Source organism: Tenrec ecaudatus, chromosome 16 (assembly GCF_050624435.1).
Source record: "Tenrec ecaudatus isolate mTenEca1 chromosome 16, mTenEca1.hap1, whole genome shotgun sequence".
Taxonomy (NCBI): Eukaryota; Metazoa; Chordata; class Mammalia; order Afrosoricida; family Tenrecidae; genus Tenrec; species Tenrec ecaudatus.
Genome location: NC_134545.1, coordinates 74,460,494 through 74,479,642, shown reverse-complemented (window position 1 = coordinate 74,479,642; position 19,149 = coordinate 74,460,494). Strand labels below are relative to the sequence as shown.

The following is a 19,149-nucleotide window of genomic DNA, read 5'->3' as shown; positions in this document are numbered from 1 at the left end:
TTTTAATGATAGGGGAAATGTACATTCCTTGCTTTTCTTTTATACTTGCTCATTGATAACAAAGGGCCTATATTATGCACAGCCCCAAGGGGAACAAGAAGCCCTGGTGCGGAAGTGTTTATTCTTGCACTTTGGGCTGTGATTTGTTTAGCATGATTGGCAGTTGGAGACCAGCAGCAGCCCTGCCGGAGAAAGGCTGGGCTGTCTACTGCCAGAAACAAGGACAGTCTCCAAAACCCACAGGCCGGTGACTCTGAGTCAGCATGAACTCTGGAAAGCAGTGAGTTTCTACTGGTATTTTTAAATTTTATTTTTGTAAAGGGGAACAAAGGCAGCAGAAGCAGCTGCCTTTGCAGTAAAGAAATTCCAGGAAGCACAGGTGAACAGATGCCCCATCATGAAAGTTGATAACTTGTAAAGATTAAGACTGTTGAGGCAGGTGACTCAGACTTGGAGAAAGCGTTATTTACCTTGGAGGCGTCTTGCCAGGGTTCAAAGTGTACATCTTGAAAATCCTGTCCCCCTTATTGAGAACATTTACCTTAGCTGAGAATCCCTACTTTGAGTTTCCATTGAAGAGGTTCAAGTTCTAGAACTTAGGTGAACACCAAATCAGAAACCTGAGCAGAAAAATCAACGTTGTTATCTGTTTATAGGAATGCCTATAAGCAACACAAGGAGCACTAAAATAGGAAGCTGGGATCATTGTCCTGTGCTTTGTTTAGCAATTCGCTTTTTTTTCTTCAGTTATTATTTTTTATTAGTAAACTAGCAGGAAGGAATATTTAAATCTTTTTCGTAAAGCTGTTTCCTGGGAAGAAGCAGAGAGAAAGCTTGTCCTTCACGTTCCTGTGTTTTAAAGTATCCAGAGACATGAATCTATTTTCCAGACAGCTAAAGGAGCATTGCCAGTCTATAAAGCTATTGTGGGGTTGAGGATGATTGGGCAGCGGGGAAAGTGTGAGAATAGGTGGGGTGACTGCAAAACAGAAACTGGAACGGAAAACCAGTTCTCTCCTGGATCTATTTCTATTTGTTGAAAAAGCAACCATACTTACAAAGGAGCCATACAAATATATCATGCACCAGGTCCTAGAACACAGGGCCAGGGCTTTAGAAGATCATGCACTGTATGGGATGATCCTTGAATAAATGTGGCTTAAAAATAAATACATTTTAAAAAAACTTTTAAATTTTTAAATAAATAAATGAAAAGCAAACTACACACACACACACACACACACACACAGCCTTATCTTTGTCCTTTGGAGCAGCTGGTGGGTTTGAACGCTGACCTCCAGGTTGGTAGTCCAACCTATAACCAGTAAGCCACCAGAGCCCGTTCTAAATAAAATAGGATGATCATGAGTATGAACGCACACAGAATGAGAGAAATTTTTTGTCAACAACTGGTTGTGGCTTTATGGCAGTTATAGCTTTGCCGCCAGTAAAATTACGAAAGGATTGACTCCTGGAACTGTCATTTTGGGTTGCATTTTTAGAAGTACAAAGGAACAGTGAAGGAAAAAAGTGATAGATGCTGTACTGGTCTGGGAAACTATTTGGTATGATATGGTCTTTTAAAAAATATTAGATGATATATATATTAGATGGTGGTGCTGGCTGTTAACCACATATTGCCTGTTCAAACCCACCAGCCACTCTGTGAGAGAAAGACTGAGGCTTTCTGCTCCTGCAAAGATTTGTAGTCTTGGAAAAGCCTATACAGAGTTACTCTGAGTTGGAATTGACTTGATGACAGTGGGTTTGGCTTTTTTGGTTTATATCATATATAATAGAAATATGTGTAAATAAAATATTCTTGAAACTAGATTTAAATATCATATATATTTTATATCAATATATTTATACATTATTGTTATTTCTACTTGCTGTCAAATAAAAGCTTACACAGACGACCCCTTATGAGCACAGTAGAATTCTCCATAGAGTTTTCAAGGCAGACGTCTTTCAGAAGCAGATCTGTTTTTGAGGTGCCTCTGGATGGGTTGGAACTGCCAATCTTTTGGTTAATGGCTGAGCACTTAACTGTTTGCACTAGGCAGAGACTCCTTATATTACATATAGTGTGTTAGGCAGGGTTCTCTAGAGAAACAAAACCAGAACACACACATATGTGTGTGTGTTTATATAGGTTTATACACCAAAAAGGAATATAACAGCGAATTAGTCCGCATAGTTGTACAGAGGGCTCAGTTCAACTCACTATCTTGGAACAGTTAATATCCTGAAAGTCAATTAACTCATGTGGACTCCCAGTCCAAGGCAAGGAAGCAGAAGGCAGAGTCTTCCCTCAGGCAAAATAGAGTCTGCCTGTAGGCAGCAGACAGCAGGGTGGGTCAGCAACAGTCAGTAGGACCAGAGCTTAGTGAGACAGGACCTGATGTGATCTCACTCGCACGGGATGCATGATCCACAGAAACAGGATCCACCAGCCTCAACTCAAGTGAAGTAAGTGCCAGCAGCGTGGAGTCTCGAAGGAGCCTCAAGCTCTAGCAACACAATCCATGTTGTGGCTTGGCCTACAGGTAGTGCAGCACATGTTTGAGGCAAAGAACTGGCTCAAGCGACAGTGCCCTGGTCCAATCACCAGGAAGGAAGAGAGAAGAGGCGGGTCTTAGAAAGCCATTTATCTCATTCCCCTCCAATCAAACTGCGGCCTGATTAAATTCCGCCCACATGTTCCTATTGGCCTAGTTGGCACAATAAACCTAACTAGCACACCTCATAAAATATATGAACATTTTCTATATAACAGGAAGAAACTTAAAATTGTTTATGGAAAAAGAGAATTAAAAATAATGGAATTTTGCCATCAAGATCTCTCATATATTTCACAATACTCAATAGTATTATATTTAATTGAATATTGTTATACACGAGGAGGCTTCTATATAACATTTTAGAAGCCCGTGGTGCAATGTGTTACTTGTTGGGCTGCTAACCACAGAGGCCAGTGGTTCAGGCTGACTAGCCACTCCATGGGAGAAAGGTGAGCCTGACTGATTCTGTAAAGACTCACACTCTCTGAAACCCTTAAGGAGCGGTTACACGCTCTCTTATAGGGTCTCTATGAGTTGGAATTGACTTGATTGAAGTAGTGGTTATATAATATTCTCTATCTATACACTATATATTTCTATTCTGTATGCTCTTATTACTCTTCTAAACCTAAGATCAAGACTTCACATTTGAAACAATTCAACCATATTTTATGATATTGCTTACTTTTCTAAACATAAAGAACTATTTGGAGCCTGTCTTTGTAATTCTATTTTTTTGTCAATAGTTTAAGCATATATAATATTATATTCAGAGTAGACTTCTGGTTCTGACATAAAATAGAACAACTTTCTCACTGTGTGGCCTTGGGAAAGTTACTTAACCTCTCTGTGCCTCTGCTTCCTCCTGCCTAGGTTTGTTGTAAGATTAAATGAAATGAATCGAAAGCTCCAAAGAGAGTGCCTGGCAACTAGCAAGCGGTTCAGAATGTTAGTCATATGATTACCTGGTCATGCTTTGGACCATCTCCCACAACTCCCTGACACATTACCAACTAGGGATTGATCTCACTAGGCTTGTTTGCAGACCTGCAGGGTACAGAGGCGTACATGCCAGCCCTTCTTGTTTTGTGTGTTCGCTTTTGGAGTCAGGCCAGCCATGACCTTATTTGCTTGCGATAAAGTTTATGTAAGGACAAACAGTTTTATGATCTGCTCTGTCTTTTTTTCAGTAAAGATAGGACATACTTAGAATGGAGAAAGTGAAACTGTCCTTGTTAATTTCCCAAGGGAAAGAAACTTCACTCTGTAAACTAGTTCCATGGGAATTCATTTTCATTCTGTGATCCATCTTCTTGTGGTTTTACAAGGCCCTGGCACTGACCTACATCAGGAATGCACTTTGACCCAGGAGGAGGAGACTGATAAAAAGAAGAGGATTAATGATGAGGAGGGAGAAGTTACTTGTGCAAAAATTGTCATAGAGCAAGCTACTCGGGGAGTTGAAAGGGCAAGTTGTGTTTTGCTTTCTTGGAAGAATGACTGACGGACTGACTGACGGACTGACTGACTGCAGGACCTTATGTCCTCCAAGTCATGTCCCTAAACTGAATCATGACCAACAAATTTTATTTTGTAAATAACATTTAACTTTGCTTTCAGTGAGGAATCCTGGTGACATGGTGGGTATGCATTGGACTGATAAGGGTATGCATTGGGTAGGCAGTTCGAAACCACCAGCTGCTCAAACGGAGAAAGATGAGGCTCTCTACTCTTGTAATGATTTACAATCTAGGAAATTGACAGGGGCAGGCCTATGCTGTCCTATAGGGTCGCTATGAGTCAGTATCTACTACACAGTGGTGCTTTTGAGTGAGCATGTTTGCTGAAGGTTTACACAGCGATTTGCATTTCCATTCAACAATTTCTATACCAAATGTTCAGGGATACAGGTTACATTCTTCACAATGCAAGAACAGTCTCCTTATTTAAATTCTGGTTGTTGCCTCTCCGTCAATCATTTCTCTGCCCCTTACCTTATCTTTGCTTTAAAGTAATGGTCGACCTGCTGGTGTCAAACAGATGGCATTTTAAAACAGGAGCTTAGTCCTCACATGGAATGCAGTTCATTTTGTGTTTTGTGACTCAGTCTGTTATTTACCTGAAAGATGGCTTCAGGGGAGAGTTTCTGGTCGAGGTTTAACAAGTGTCTAGCTCAGGGCAGGAGTCTCTGGGAGTCCAGTCTCAACTAGATCCAGGAAGTTGAGAATTTTTTTTAAATGAATTTGAGGTTCTGTTCCACATTTTTCTTCCATTCTATCAGGATCCATCTATTGTGGGCCTGATACAGCAGAGGTGGTTTTAAATAGCTTCTTCTATTTAAAATAATTAGAATATGTGTACCCTGATGGGAAATGTGAGGATGTTGTCATCAGAATATCTATTTTGTCTATTTGTCCACTCAATTATATTCATTTACTAATTATCAGTTAATAATTTTAGAACTTTAATCATTGCTCTCTGCCTCCAAGTTTCTGAGAATAATACAAAAAAAAAAAAAGACTGCTAACACTTTTGGTTCCTAACTTTGTGCTAGGGACTGCTTCAGGTATTCTGTGTATATTATTGTCCTTAATCTCTGAAATAATTTTATGATACATATTGTAATTCTTCCCATTTCAGAGATGAGGAAACAGCCAACATTGGATTAACTAGCTTATCTCTGATTACCCTCGCAAGTGGTGGAGTTTTGCTTACCCTACATATTCTGTCTCGTCTCAAACCTACACACTTAATCACTGTCTTTGACAGTTTTCTCTATGAAATCACTCAGTGGAGCATAATTGGCACCATGTGACTTGAGCTGGCATTTCTGTCATAAAAGCTATGCACTTGAAGGACAGTGATAATACAGAAAGAAATGACCTTGTACAAAATCTCAATAGAGTGCAATTAGTGAGCAATTTATGAAGCATCCGGTAGAGTTGGGCCTAAAGTCATCAAATTACTTGCTGGACAGCTGTGGCACAGTGGCTGCTCACCGCAAGGCCAGCCATTTGAACCCACCAGCTGCTCTGTGGGCGGAAGAAGAAACTTTCTTTGCCTGCGAAGATCGACAGCCTCAGAAACCCCGGATAAGGTCACTGTGGGTCAGAATTAACTTGTTCTCAATGGTTGTCGTTGTAGAGTTAGAATGGAAAGAAAGAGGATCACGGTAAAATGCCGAGACTGAGATTGAAATAAGAATAAAAGACACTGTTAAAGTCACCTTCACAAAGGGATGTAACCAAATTAATGGAAACAAAAGTAATAAACCACACCACGAATCTTCTAAGTCCTAGTTTCACTGTTTCTAACTCTGAATCAGCCACAGTTCGGTGAGAGTAGAACCTATAAAAGGTGTGTGTGTGTGTGTGTGTGTGTGTGTGTGTGTGTCCATTTGCACACCTATGTGCTTGTTGTTTGGTGCCATAGAGTCAGTTCCTTCTCATAGAGACCCCATGTACAATGCATGAAGTAATATCTGTTCCGCACGGTCCGCAAGTTCCCTCCTATGGTTGAGCCATTGTTGCAACCACTGTGTCAATCCGTCTCCTCGAGAACCTGCCTCTTCTTCACTGACACCCCAGGTGTCCTCTAGGACTGGTCAACAGATCCAAAGTACACCAGCCTCTCCATCCTGGCTTCTAAGGAGCATTCTGGTCCAGTAGCTATTTTCCTCCAGTAGCTATTTTTCCTCCAGTAGCTATTTTTGGTTTCGGTTTTAGTAGCAGTCGGTGATATAGTCAATAGCCTGTCAGTCCCACAGTTCAAAGGCATCACGTGCTCTCTGGGCTTCCTTAGTCGATGTCTAGTTTGCATATGCATATGAGGCAATGAAAACTATCTTGGTGTGGGTCAGGCACATCGATACTCCTCAAAGTGATTTTTTTTGCTTTTCAACATTTATTTATTTTTGCTTTTTAATCTTTAAAAGAGGTATTTTGCAGCAGATTTGCCCAATGCGATCTGATGTCTTGACTGCTGGTTCCACACCACAGGTGATAACTTCAGTGTTGCTTTCTTGGATGTTAATTGTGGATCCAAATCAAATGAAACCTTCGGGCACCTTCAGTCTTTGGTCCCTTTATCATGATGTGGCTTATTGGTCCAGGTGTGAGGATTTTGGTTTTCATTGGAGTCTATTCTGTGATGAAGGCCATTTGATTTTTATCAGCAAGCGCTTCAAGTCTTCTTCACTTTCATTAAGCAAAGTTGTGTCATCTGCATATCTGTTTGTTAATCTGCGTCCTCCCATCCTGATGCTGTGTTCTTCTTCATATAACGCAGCTTCTCGGATTATGTGCCCGGCTTACGGACTGAATAAGTAGGGCGAGAGGACACAACCTTGATGCAGACCTTCCTGATTTTACGCTAGGTATGATTGAGCTGACATAGACTTGAGGGCAGTGGGTTTGCTTTGCTTTGCTTTGTTCTGTATGAATGACTGCCTCTTGGTCTATGTAGAAGTTCCACTGGAATTCTCATTCTTTGCAATGTTATCCACAGTTTGTTATGATTATTACACATATTTGAAGCTAAGTGAAATAAAGCATTGCTGTTAGGTTTCACTTCATACAGGTTTAATCCAGATAAACCATGTTACAATATGGTTCTGTGATCCGTGGATAGCTGCCGTCAAGTTCTTTTCAGGAATATATCTACATCTCATTTTAAACCAAACCCCCAAACCCACTGACATTGAGTTTGTTCAAACCCATAGCAACGTCTTTTATGGTTTTTGAGGCAGTAAGTATTTACAGGAGCAGATAGCCTCATTTTAGTCTCACCAGGGAAGCTCCCAAAACGGTGTGTGTGTGTGGGGCACCGATTAAAATTTTGGCTTTCTGTGGGGAACCCCTCTGACATGAACCAGGGCTGGGAACAGCCTTGCTGTCAGGCAGAGTGCATTGGAAAGTGCATTGCTGCAGATGCAATTAGGTTAAAATTTCGCACCCTATCATTTGATCTTCCTCATGATTCATTTAAATTTGATCTAGTTTTTAATATTTTCTTCTTTCTTTTTGATTGAACTTATACTCTGTTTTACTTTGCTATTCATGTTAGAGTTTTAAAAAATGTTTTTCTGTATATGAAGTCTAGAATAGGTCAAGCTATAGAGATAGTAACTCACAAAGGGGTATGACAGGGGAGGCTGGGGCGGGGGGGGGATAGGGAACTAATAATGATGAGTACAAGATAGAAGTAAATGTCCAGATTGTGGTGATGATTGTACAACTATTCTTGATGCTACTAACCTTTTGAATTGTATGATATGTGAATTATATGTCAATAAAATCATTGGAAAACAAGCAAGCAAGCAAACAAAAATAACAACCCAAAACAACAGGGTCTTTCAAGAATAGCTACTGGGCCAGTTACATTCAAGGCAGATAGATCAGCCCGGAAAATTGTGTTGACTACAGCAATTTTCTTTTTGATCCCAAAGGGGTAACCTTGATAGATTTTTAAAAAGGGCACAGGATGATTATGGGGACTCATTAAAAAGAAGTTTTAGGACAACCAAACATTGCATTGGTGAGAAAAAAGCCAGGAAAGTTGTACCAAGAAATAGTTTCCCCTCGTGACAACGCACATTCTTTGAGGGTACAAGGAGGATCCTAAGAGAATTTCATTGGAAAATCTAGCTTTCCGCCCTAAATCCCTGATCTTGCCCTCCAGACTTCTTTTTGTTTTCAAAATTCAAACCACATTGAAAAGAAATGGAATTTGAATCCCCTGAGAATGCCCCAACTGTCCATTTGACATGGTCTCAAAAACTCACTGCCATCAAGTTGATGTCGACTCCTAGTGACCCTATAGGGAAGGTAGAACTGCCCCTGTGACTTTCCAAGACTGTAACTGTTCCGGAAGTAGAAAGCTCAGTCTTTCTCCTGCAGAGGGGATGATGGCTTCTAACTTTGAACCTTGCGTTTAGTAGCCCGTCAAGTAACCACTGTGCCTCCGGAGCTCTTTGTCATGGTTTAAAGGCAGAATTCTTTGGAGGAAGAGCTAAAATGATAGAAATACTGCCTTCAGAAGTGAATAGACTTACAGAGAGGATACATAAACAATAGCTTCATATTTTAATATTTTGGTTTAACAAGGGTTTTAATATTTTAGTACTACTTTTAAAAACAGTTTTATTGACATGTAATTCACGTGCCATATACAATTCATGGTTTGAATATGTTTTAAAGTTGTGCAATCATCACTACAATGAATTTAAAAACATTTTCTTCATTTTTATATTCATTGTTACTAGCTCCCCATCCCCCCCCAACCTCTCCTGTCATAACCCTAATAAACTATTATTCTAGTTCTGTCTCTGTAGGTTCACCTCTCCTGGATTTCACATAAAGAAAATCATACCAACACCCCCTCCCCAATAACAAAAGAAAGCAGGGACAAACTTCAAAAGAAAGCAGAAAGCAATAAAAGCTATAACATATTGAAAATGTGTCAAAAGGGGAAACAAATGATAAAATGTGAAAGCGTAACCTAATAATATCTGCATTAATTCACTTTCTGATGCACTCTGGTCAAAGGCAAAGCTACCCACACCCCCGATCAATGGTCCAAGGGGATTCAATGGAGATTTAATCCTATGGAGGCTTTCAGCAGTACTTTTTGAACCCCCCATATATATATTTCCTATAGGAACTTAACCTTATCCAACTGTGGGAGCTGGTTCAATGGTGTCTCTGTGTCTGGTGATGAGTTTTAAGTCCAAAGGGTGTGCAGTCAGCCAGGGAAGACAGAAGTGAAGTGAAGAGGAGCAGAGAAGCCTGAAGCCATGAGCACAAACTGCAGTCTCACAGATAACGGGAACTCAAGTGCCCTCTCACCGTCTTCAACCTTGTGGACGTGGTCATGTCTCCTGCAGGAGAAGCTAGTACCCTTCGTCAAGGAGCTAGACATGCACCTGCCTAAGATCGGAGCAGGTAAGAAGAATCCAGAGGAAGGTGGAGGAGTTGCAGGCTGGGAGCATCGTGGAGTTGAAACAGTAGATAAGCAACAATGTGCCTGGGCCACCAAATAGCTGGCTCTGGCCTTCCAAGCCTTGGTGGGTGTGTTCGTGTGGGGTGGTGGTGGGGAGGAGGAGGTTGAAGGTAGGCGGGGAGAGGAAGGCTACTTTTTCACTTCCAACCTCATACAAAAACGTGACTCATTACCACTCGACTGGAAACATTCAGAGCAGAAATTCTGGGAAGCACAGTTTCAGTTGACATATTCCAAAGTTTCCATAGTTTCTATTCGGTCCCATTTTTGACTATGTCATTCACTGCTGTGTAACAACTGGACTGTATATTCCATGATTGAATGTCTGTTCATCTTTTTTGAAAAGGTCAAAGAATAGAATGCATTCTGGGTTTCTAGGCTCTGTCACAGGAGGTGAGAGCACCGGCAGCCTCCTATGAATAATAGCAGTAACTCCAAACATTGAGCTATTCTGCATCTTTTTTTGTTGTTGTTGTTCTAGGAGGAAGTACACTCCAAGAACATTATCCTGACCAAGATCACCTTCTTCTCACCACACATGGAAATACAAAGCACCATGGCAGCCCTGATCCCTGTCTTTATCCTCAGGCCTCAGGTCACTCATTGTTCAAGGATCAGGGAAATGCCTTTCTCCCTTGGGATTCCCACCCCCCCCCCACCCCCCCCCCCCACCCGCCAGGAACAATCAGTAAGAGTGTTTCCTGTGTCTGTGACTGCAAGTTCAAGGCTAAGAAACAGAGATCAGTCAAAAAGTGTTTCTCAGGAAAAAACACGAACCGCTCAAGATGTTGTGACAACATGCTCTGCCCTGGTTTCTCAGCCACCCAGTGCTGAGACTTTATTTTCAACTCATGAGTTGATAGTCAGGGCTGAGTGGAGTAGAAATTTGAGGATCACCCTCATAGGAGGGGCCTGCACAAAAGGCTTCCTGATCCTTTCCCATGAGGCCTCTGTCTTCTTATCCTCAGACGGTTGACAGGGGACCTCCAAATATTATTCCGTATTGCATTCTCAATGCGACATTAAATGGGGGGGGGTGTTTCTCTAGTCAGCATCAGAAATATACAAAGAAACCAGAGTGAGAATATTCTGGTTCAGCCAGACTAGAGACAATTCTTTGCTCTCGTCTGGGCCCTTGCTAGTATTTATTTAGATGCTATTTCACAAGAAACTGAAATTTGTAGGAGGTGCAAACTTTTTCTGTTAAGCACCAAATAATAAGTGTTTTTTGTGTGTTTGCGAGCAATGGGGCAATATTACACAGCCTACTAAGGCTGAGTCCTCTCTCCAATTATTTTATTTTTACCAATTCTGACAGGAGCCCTCTCTTCTCTATTGCTCTTTGCTTCTCTGATGTATTTGATACTTTATTGTAATGGCCACACACAACTCACAGCCCATACTCACAGTTATGGCGTGTGGTGGTCAAGTGTGTGTCCACGTGACTTCATCCTGACTCTCATGGTTTGGCAATTAAGATGTAGTTTGGCAGTTGTGCAATGATATAGTCAACTCTCTTGATGAGATTTAATAGCATGTAATTACCCCCATGATGAGATGCGCTGTGAGCAGTTAATCCATTGGAAGGGAGTTCTGGTCTGCATCCAGTAGATGTGTACACAGATGTTCTGGCCAAGCTCTCTGGCTTTCTACTGGATCTGGATCCTGCCGCTGACTTGTCATCATGTGACTTCTGGTTCTCTAGACTTGAGCTGCAGACTTGGGACTTGCCAACCTCTATAACCGCATGGGCAATTTCCTTGAGATAACTCTTTCTGCATTATATATATATAAATATATATATTTATTTTTATATATATAAAAGTTTCACAGGCTGAGCTTTTCTAGAGAAACAAGTCTAAGATATGGGTTAATTAAGGAAATCACAAGTTATATTTCAAGATCAGAAATGCTCAGGATACAGTTCTTTGTTCAGCTGTGCTTCAAGTAGGCCTCACACTGGTCTTTGGCAACCCTGATGGGGCCTCTTGGGCCAGTGTGGCCTCTGTCCTGCTTGGGCAAGTGTTACAAAGCTCTTTTGTTCTGCCGATGAGTGCCTGGGAGCACCCCAGCCTCTAGCCTCATGCCAAGGCACTCAACTCTAACTCCATATGTCGGCAACCCTAGCTACACTGAGAACCAAATGATGCCCTAACCACTGAGCTTTCTTGTTCTGTGGGTTGGAAGGCTCACTGTGCCACCTCATGCTGGGCTGCTGCTTCTGCCGCCACTGTTACTCTGCTGCTACTTCTCTCTGTTTTTTCACCACCTCTCCAGTGGGATGCTCTCTCTATTTCCGGGTCTATAGGACTCCCAGTGCAGGGACCTGGTGTCCAAAGGATGCGTTCGGCTCCCAACTCTTCTTTCTGGATGGTCTATCTGGAGCGCCTCATCTCCCTTTGTGGAATTGACTCTCATTTAAGCCTAGTGGGATGGTGAAAGTAACCAATTACCCCGTTAGGGTTCCATAGGCTTTGTTTGTATGGTTCCACCCTCACAAATGGGCCATGTACCTTCTTTACGTTACCCAATCCCCCTGCTGTGCACAAGTACCACATTTACATAGTTCCCAAGCAGTCATTGGGTAGGCGTCACAGAGACAATATGTAGAAGAGTCCCATCGAGTCATTGGCCCGCACACACAAGTACTTCACTCTGCTGTTGTAGCACAAAGGCAGACGTTGCAGGCACAGAGATCCAGGAACACAGGAATGTAGTTGCAAAACAACTTTTTGCCCCCTGTTTCATTGGCATCTAATTCTCATACAAGTGGCACATTGCAATCAATCAATACTTCAGTTACATCAAGAAGAGAGGTACAACTATCACCACATTCAATTTTAGAACATTTCCCTCATTCCTGTACTCATACTGTTTGGCTCCCCATCACTCCACCTCCACCTCCGCCCCTAACCTCCCCTGGCATACCCTGGAGGAACTGTGAATCCGTTACTGTCACTAATAAAAGCAGGCAGTAGGCTGTATTCAACCACTAGTCACAGTTTTGTGAAGCCTTTCTCTATGGTTAATACATTCTTTTTACTTGGAGAGTGTCTTAAGGAAATGCATCCTCGTGCTATTGGTGCTGCCTCCTTGTGGAGAAGGAACATTTCTTACTATGGTGGCTCTTCCATCCAGTGGCAGGAACTCCCACCAAATGATTGGGTGGGGCTACGAAAAGAATGCACCACCAACAGAGGGAGCTGGTCAGTTCTCCTTACCACCTCCTTGATGATAAGGATGGACACTCCCGGGAGCAACAGCAGAGAGAGAAACCCAGAGGAGGCCTTGGTAGAGCAACTTCAAGATCTCTACCTGGAGTGTCAGAGGCTGGAAAGATCAGAGCGTCAGAGACTGGCATGCAGACCCATAGGAGCTGGGGACCTTCTGGTCTGAGACTATGGAACTGTGGCACAGAGTGAGAGGCAGGTTGGCTTTCTGGCCAATGAAGACCAAGGTCAAGGGCACACATGGCTGAGAGGCTGAGAACTGAAGGGAGACTTGGCTGCTGGCCGAGGGCACCAGCGACTGTACCTTTACTGATGTTTGCTGATCCTGACTTTTGGTAACCTATTAACATCCCTAATAAACCTCCTTAACTGTGAGTATTGACTGTGGATTCTGTGTGGCCATTGCAACAAATTATCAAACCCAACAGAGATGTCGAGTTGGGTGGGAGGAATGGTTGGTGTCAGAAAAGGCAAGGAAGTCTGACGCGTGGAGGCACATTTGACTCTTGGCACTAGGGAAACCAGAGGAGGCCGGCTATGTCTACGTCCATGCTGTGGACACTTCTTTTAATTCAAAACTACATACTTCCTACAAATGACACACACTCTGGAATATTTCACGAAATACTTTAAACAACAACTATCTTATTGAACACACCAATCTCGTTGAGTACCTCTGTCTATTGCTGTTGGTAAGTGCCGGAGAGTTGGTGCTGACTCCTAATGACCGTATGTGCAACAGAATGAAATATTGCCTGGTCCTGCACCATCCTCATGATTGTTTTCATATTTGGACCCATTGTTGTAGCCCCTGTGACAGTCCTTCTCCCCTGTGTCAGTTTCTCCTTGTCACCGCCCCTTCCTTTCCTTTAACAAGCATGATGTCTGTCACCAAGGTCTGGTCTCTCCCAACAACTTGTCGAAAGTATGTGAGGTGAAAGACTGCCCTCCTTGCCTCAAAGGAGCATTCTGGGTTTTTACTTCTTCCAAGACGGGTTTGTTTCTTCTTTTGGCAGTCCATGGTACTTTTGCTATTCTTCGCCAGCACCATAATTCAAATGCATCAACTCTTCTTCAGTCTTCCTTATTTAATGTCCCCATGAAATGTCTCCAAATAATGTGTTTGCATTTTCTCCGATTTAGTTTATATTTCAGAAAGTTAAAATCGAAAAGACCACTGACTCGCATTGTCACTGAGTCGATGCTGACCCATAGTGACCCCGTAAGTCAGGGAAGACCCGCCTTCGTGTTTTGGAGACTGTACCTGTGTCCAGGAGCACAAAGCCCTGCCTTTCTCTCGAGGAGAGGCTGATGTTCCGAGCTCCTGACCCTACGACCGCAGCCCGACGTGTGAGCTCTGTGCCACCAGGGCTCCTGCAAAAAGGTCACTCACATCGATTCATCCTGCAGAATACCGACTAACAATCGATAGTGCCTTCCGAAAATGTAGTCTTGGGACTATTACTCTCATGTAACACCTTAAGGACCAGTTTCCCAATTTCTGGGTTAATTATAAATTTTAAACATCAAAATAACTTACAAATGAAAAAACAACTGTATTAAATGTAAAAAGCGAAGAGGCTGAAAATTATATCCATGTCAATATCTTAGTTCATGGTTATGTATTTCCATTTTCAAAAAAGGTTGCTTTCACACCATATATGTAAAGCTGGACATAAATTGTTTTTAAATCTCAGAAACAAGTTCAAATAATCTAATCTAATTTAGTCAAAACAAATAAGAAATATACATATAATCCTAAAACGTAGAATGTAAAAGTCTAAGTAATGTTTTAATATGAAGCATACAGAATGCGTTAAGTATTGTGAAAATGAGTTAATGCATAGAAAATGTTTTAAAGTGTCTACCAAATGCTAAGTACTCAGTTGTATCAGTTATGTGCTTTATTTAATTATATAAGTAATATTTCTGTTATTCCAGGAATATAGTTTTAAAAAAATAGAAACAGAATAACTAAAATAAAAAGCCTACTATAATATCAGGCAGAGAAAACCTTTGGAAACAATTGCTGCTTACTCTTCAGCACACAAATATTTAACGTTTGAAATGAACTTGTATGTTGTAAAAGACTACAAGTCCACATCAACTTTACGTTTTCTTTCTTTCTTTTTTAGCCTCTCAGACCAATATTTAGATCTGAGGAGTAAGGAACTGGAGGTTTGTTTTAAAGCTATGAAATTTTACTCGCATTTAAAAATTTTTAAATTAAAATTTTTAATTTATTTTGGTTTATAAAGAAACGTTCTGTATAGTTTAGACCACCTCAACAAATGAAACCAGTAATAATATCCCATGAACCCCCATAAATGTGATTCTCTGTGCTCCTTTCCCCCTTCCATCCTCCCTCCCTCCCTCCCTCTGGAATTTCCTGTGTTCTGTTAGGGTCCTTAGGTTTGTACCTATTTTTTCGTTGATGGTCTTTGTGGTTTATATTTAGGTGTGTAATACACGGTGTGATCACCTGCTGGGTTTAACTGCATAGCAATAGACCTTTGCCTGAATTGCTACATGGAAACAAAATGACACGTTGCAATCACCTGCCTCTAGGGGGCAGGGAAGTCACTAGAATTTACTGAGCACCCAAAGATGGAGTAGCTAGAAGTGAACACTGAAAAAGGGGTGGGGAGGAAAATAGGGCAAGGTCTAACTGATCAATATGTAATCAGTATGTAGCAGGAATGGCCTTCTCTTGGAAGGCCCAAATGTAGAAACAAAGATAGTCTGCCTGGAGGACTGCTGCCGCCTATTGGCAATGGAAGGGGGAGACAACTCCAAACCCAGAGAACCCTGTCTTCTTGTTTTGAAGCTCAGGTCTCCTAACCCCCTGCTTCTTGTCCTGCACTGTGGAGGCAGTGTCTATGCAGAATCCCCAACAGCCGGCAGACTACCTGGCTTGCAGAGGACGGATGAGTGAGAATGGAATACAATGATCAGACAGTACATAAAAGCGTTGACATCGAACTACTTGAGTTTGAGTATTATCTGCATGATTTTAACCTCTATATCTTCATCTCTCTGCTCTGCCCCCGTAGGGTCCATTCGTCAGCATTAACTCCCTGACAGTGAGTTTGGTTTGAGTTTATCCTCATCTGAGATCCCTGGTGGCATAATGGATTACTCGTTGGGATGCTAACCGCAAGGTCAACAGTTCAAAAGCATCAGCTGCTTTGCTAGAGAAAGACCAGGTGTTTGGAACCCACAGGGTCAGTTCTACTCTGTCCTACAGGGTGGCTATTAGTTAAATCAACTTAGTGGGAGTGAGTATGGTTTTGAGTTAATTCTCAACCGGACCACCCACCTGTCAGTTTGGTATGATCATGAAGATGGCCCATGACTGAGTAATACAGTAAGCGAGGGTACCATCAGTTGGGGCTCAGTAGAAGGCAACTAACCACTATCAACAACTCTCATCTGCAGAAGGGAGAGGATCACTCAGTCGGATGGTTAATGAGTTGATTATAAAATTACACAATATTGCATAATTAACACAAACTATAGTGGTTGCACTCCATGGGAGAAAGAAGAGGCTTTCTATTCCCCTAAAGAGTTACAGTCTTAGAAACTCATAGGGGCAGTTCTACCCTCTTCTATAGGGTCGGCTATGTGTTGGAATTGACTCATTAGCAGCGTGTTTTTTTTAGTTTATATCTGGCATAATTAGTGACACAGTAAACAATAATGATTCAACTGCATATTAAAAGGGCAGATTTTGTTGAGTTTTGACCCCCTTGAATATATATATATAACTGAGGAAAATGGAATTAAAAGAGATTATATACATACATACATACATATGTATAAATATAACTTTTCAACGTAAGCTCCATCAAGTTCATCCATTTGGTCCATCCCTGAAGAATGAAACCACAACCCAAACCAATGCCATCGAATCTATTCTAACTTCCAGGAATAACCATGTATGTCAGTGCTGCGACTTTTACATTATTGACTTGTTGAAGCCCATTAAGACTCAACCTTGAAACGGCTGAGAAGTCTCATGAACTAATTGCTATTTTTTTTCTGTGACTTTACGCTTTGAACAGACTGTTAAGGACAAGAAAGCAAGCAAGGTTTGGGAAAAACAGGTTGTTAAATTTTCTCAAGGATGTCTGGCTTGGCAGAAGATAGAGTTGCTATGTGTATCAAATGTGCTTGCTTAACAATGAGATAATTAACCCCGGGTTGTTTCTGCATGGATATAAGGAGTGTGTAGAATAAACTCTGGTGATTCAGTCCATCAGACTGTTGCCCTCCCAAGACTTTCTGTCTCTCTTTTTTTCCTTAGTCCTCACTCTCCCTTTCAGGACTGTTCGACTCGTCGGCTGGCTCCGACATTGACTGAGGAAAAACAGGTGGGCTTTCATGATTTTTAAAGATTAGCGAACAAAAGAAGTCAGGGGAAGCCCAATCTCGACTGTAATGTGGCTGCTCAATGATTCCCCATAGAAAATTTTGCCAAATTGTTATTGTTTGGTGAGAGTAAGGAGCAGGAGCTTTGTGGTTGGAAGAGAAGGACTGTGGTGAAGTTTTCCGGGAGTTTCTCCGCTAAAGCTTTGACTCTTTCTCAAAACACCCTCACACGAAGCAGAGGATAGCATTCTTTGGCCCTCAATAAGCAAAATGCTTTGAGCACCTCCTACCCCCCACCCCAAATGGGTGATGTGACCTTTTACTGTTGACTGGATCCCCTTCACTTCTTGAAAGTGCTTTAACTGTGCTACGTCTTCAGGATTGTACCAGTAAAGATGCTTCAGATTCTGTTACAATTCTTCGAAGAAATGCTTCAGGGTCTTGATTTTGCTTGTTTGAAATCTTCAGAGAGCTTTGCTGTTGTCTGCAGCTGATCTGGCGGCAATAGTTTTGTTATCTCGGGCAGAAAGATTGCTCAAATTTAATTTTTCCATCAGCATGGTGCACCCAACCTGACCCTGATATTTTCCTTTTCCATGTGTGAGTTGTTATTTCCCTGCTGTACTTAAGAAATCATTAGTAAGTCCACGTTTCCCAAGACGTCCTCCTTTGTTTTCTGTTTGGAAGATCTAGTTTGGGCTCTCAGAGCTATGTCTCTGACCAATTTTGCGTCGATTTTGTCTGAAGATAGGAAGGAGCTCATTGTTTTGCAGATGGCTATCCAAATGTCCAAGCGTCATTTGTTGAAAACATTTTTCTTCCTTCATTGAATGTCTGCCCCTCTTTGTGGAAAGTCGATTTTGGACCTGCTAGGGGACTTCCACAAGATCATGCAAGATACCCATTATTTTTGCATTCCATTTCTCCACAGGCACTTATTTTGTGTGTTATAAATGCAACTTATTTTTGTCCTTAAAAATCTTAAACCATTTTATTGGGGGCTCTTAGAGATATTAATCATAAATCAATTAATCCATAAATCAATTATATCAAGAAAACTTGTACATATGTTGCCATTATCATTTTCAAAACATTATCTTTCTAATTGAGTCCTTATTATCACCACCTCTTTTTCCATCCCTTCCCACCCTCGTGAGCCCTTGATAAATTATATGTTATTCTCATTTTGTCATATCCTACACTGTCTATGGTATTCCTTTACCCACGTTTCTGTTGTTTTTCCCCCTGGGGAGGGGGGAGTTTATACATCCATCATTGCTATTGGTTCCCCCTCCCCGCCCTTCTCCCCACCCTCCCCTACCTACACAGTGCCACTATTCCCATTACTGTTCCTGAGAGATTTATCTGCCCTGACTTCTGTCTTGAAAGCTCTTATCTGTACCAAAGTACATACTCTGGTCTAGCAGGATTTTTGAGGTAGAACTGGGGTCATGATAGTGGTGTGTGTGGGGGGTGTAAGGAAGTATTAAAGAACCAGAGGAATGTTGCATGATTAGTTCGTGCTAAACTGCACCCTGGCTGAATAGGCCCTTCCCTGTGACCCTTCTGTAAGGGGATGTCCAGTTGTCTACAGAAGGGCTTTGAGACTCCACTTGGACCCCTCGCCTTTACATTGATATAATTATTTGTTTTTGATCTTCTGCTACCTGATCCCATCCACCCTCAACACTTTGTGATCATACAGGCTGGTGTGCTTCTTCCATGTGGGCTTTGTTGCTTCCCTGCTAGATGGCCACTTGTTTAACTTCAAGCCTTTAAGACCCCAGACACAATATCTTTCAATAGCCAGACACCATCAGCTTTCTTCACCACATTTGCTTATGCACCCATTTTGTCTTCAGTGATTGTGTTGGGAAGGTGAGTCTCACACAGTGCCAGGTTATTAGATCAAAGTGTTCTTGTGTTGGGGGAAAATTTAAGTAGAGGCCCCAAGTCTGTCTGCCATCTTAATAATTTAACATGTA

The 19,149-nt window shown here is 41.8% G+C and overlaps 1 protein-coding gene across 1 annotated transcript in view; it reads left to right on the top strand.

The window, feature by feature from the left end:
* LIPA (lipase A, lysosomal acid type) overlaps positions 1 to 19,149 on the top strand; it is a 53,528-nt gene that overhangs the window by 747 nt on the left and 33,632 nt on the right. The gene's annotated exons all lie outside the window — the stretch shown is intronic.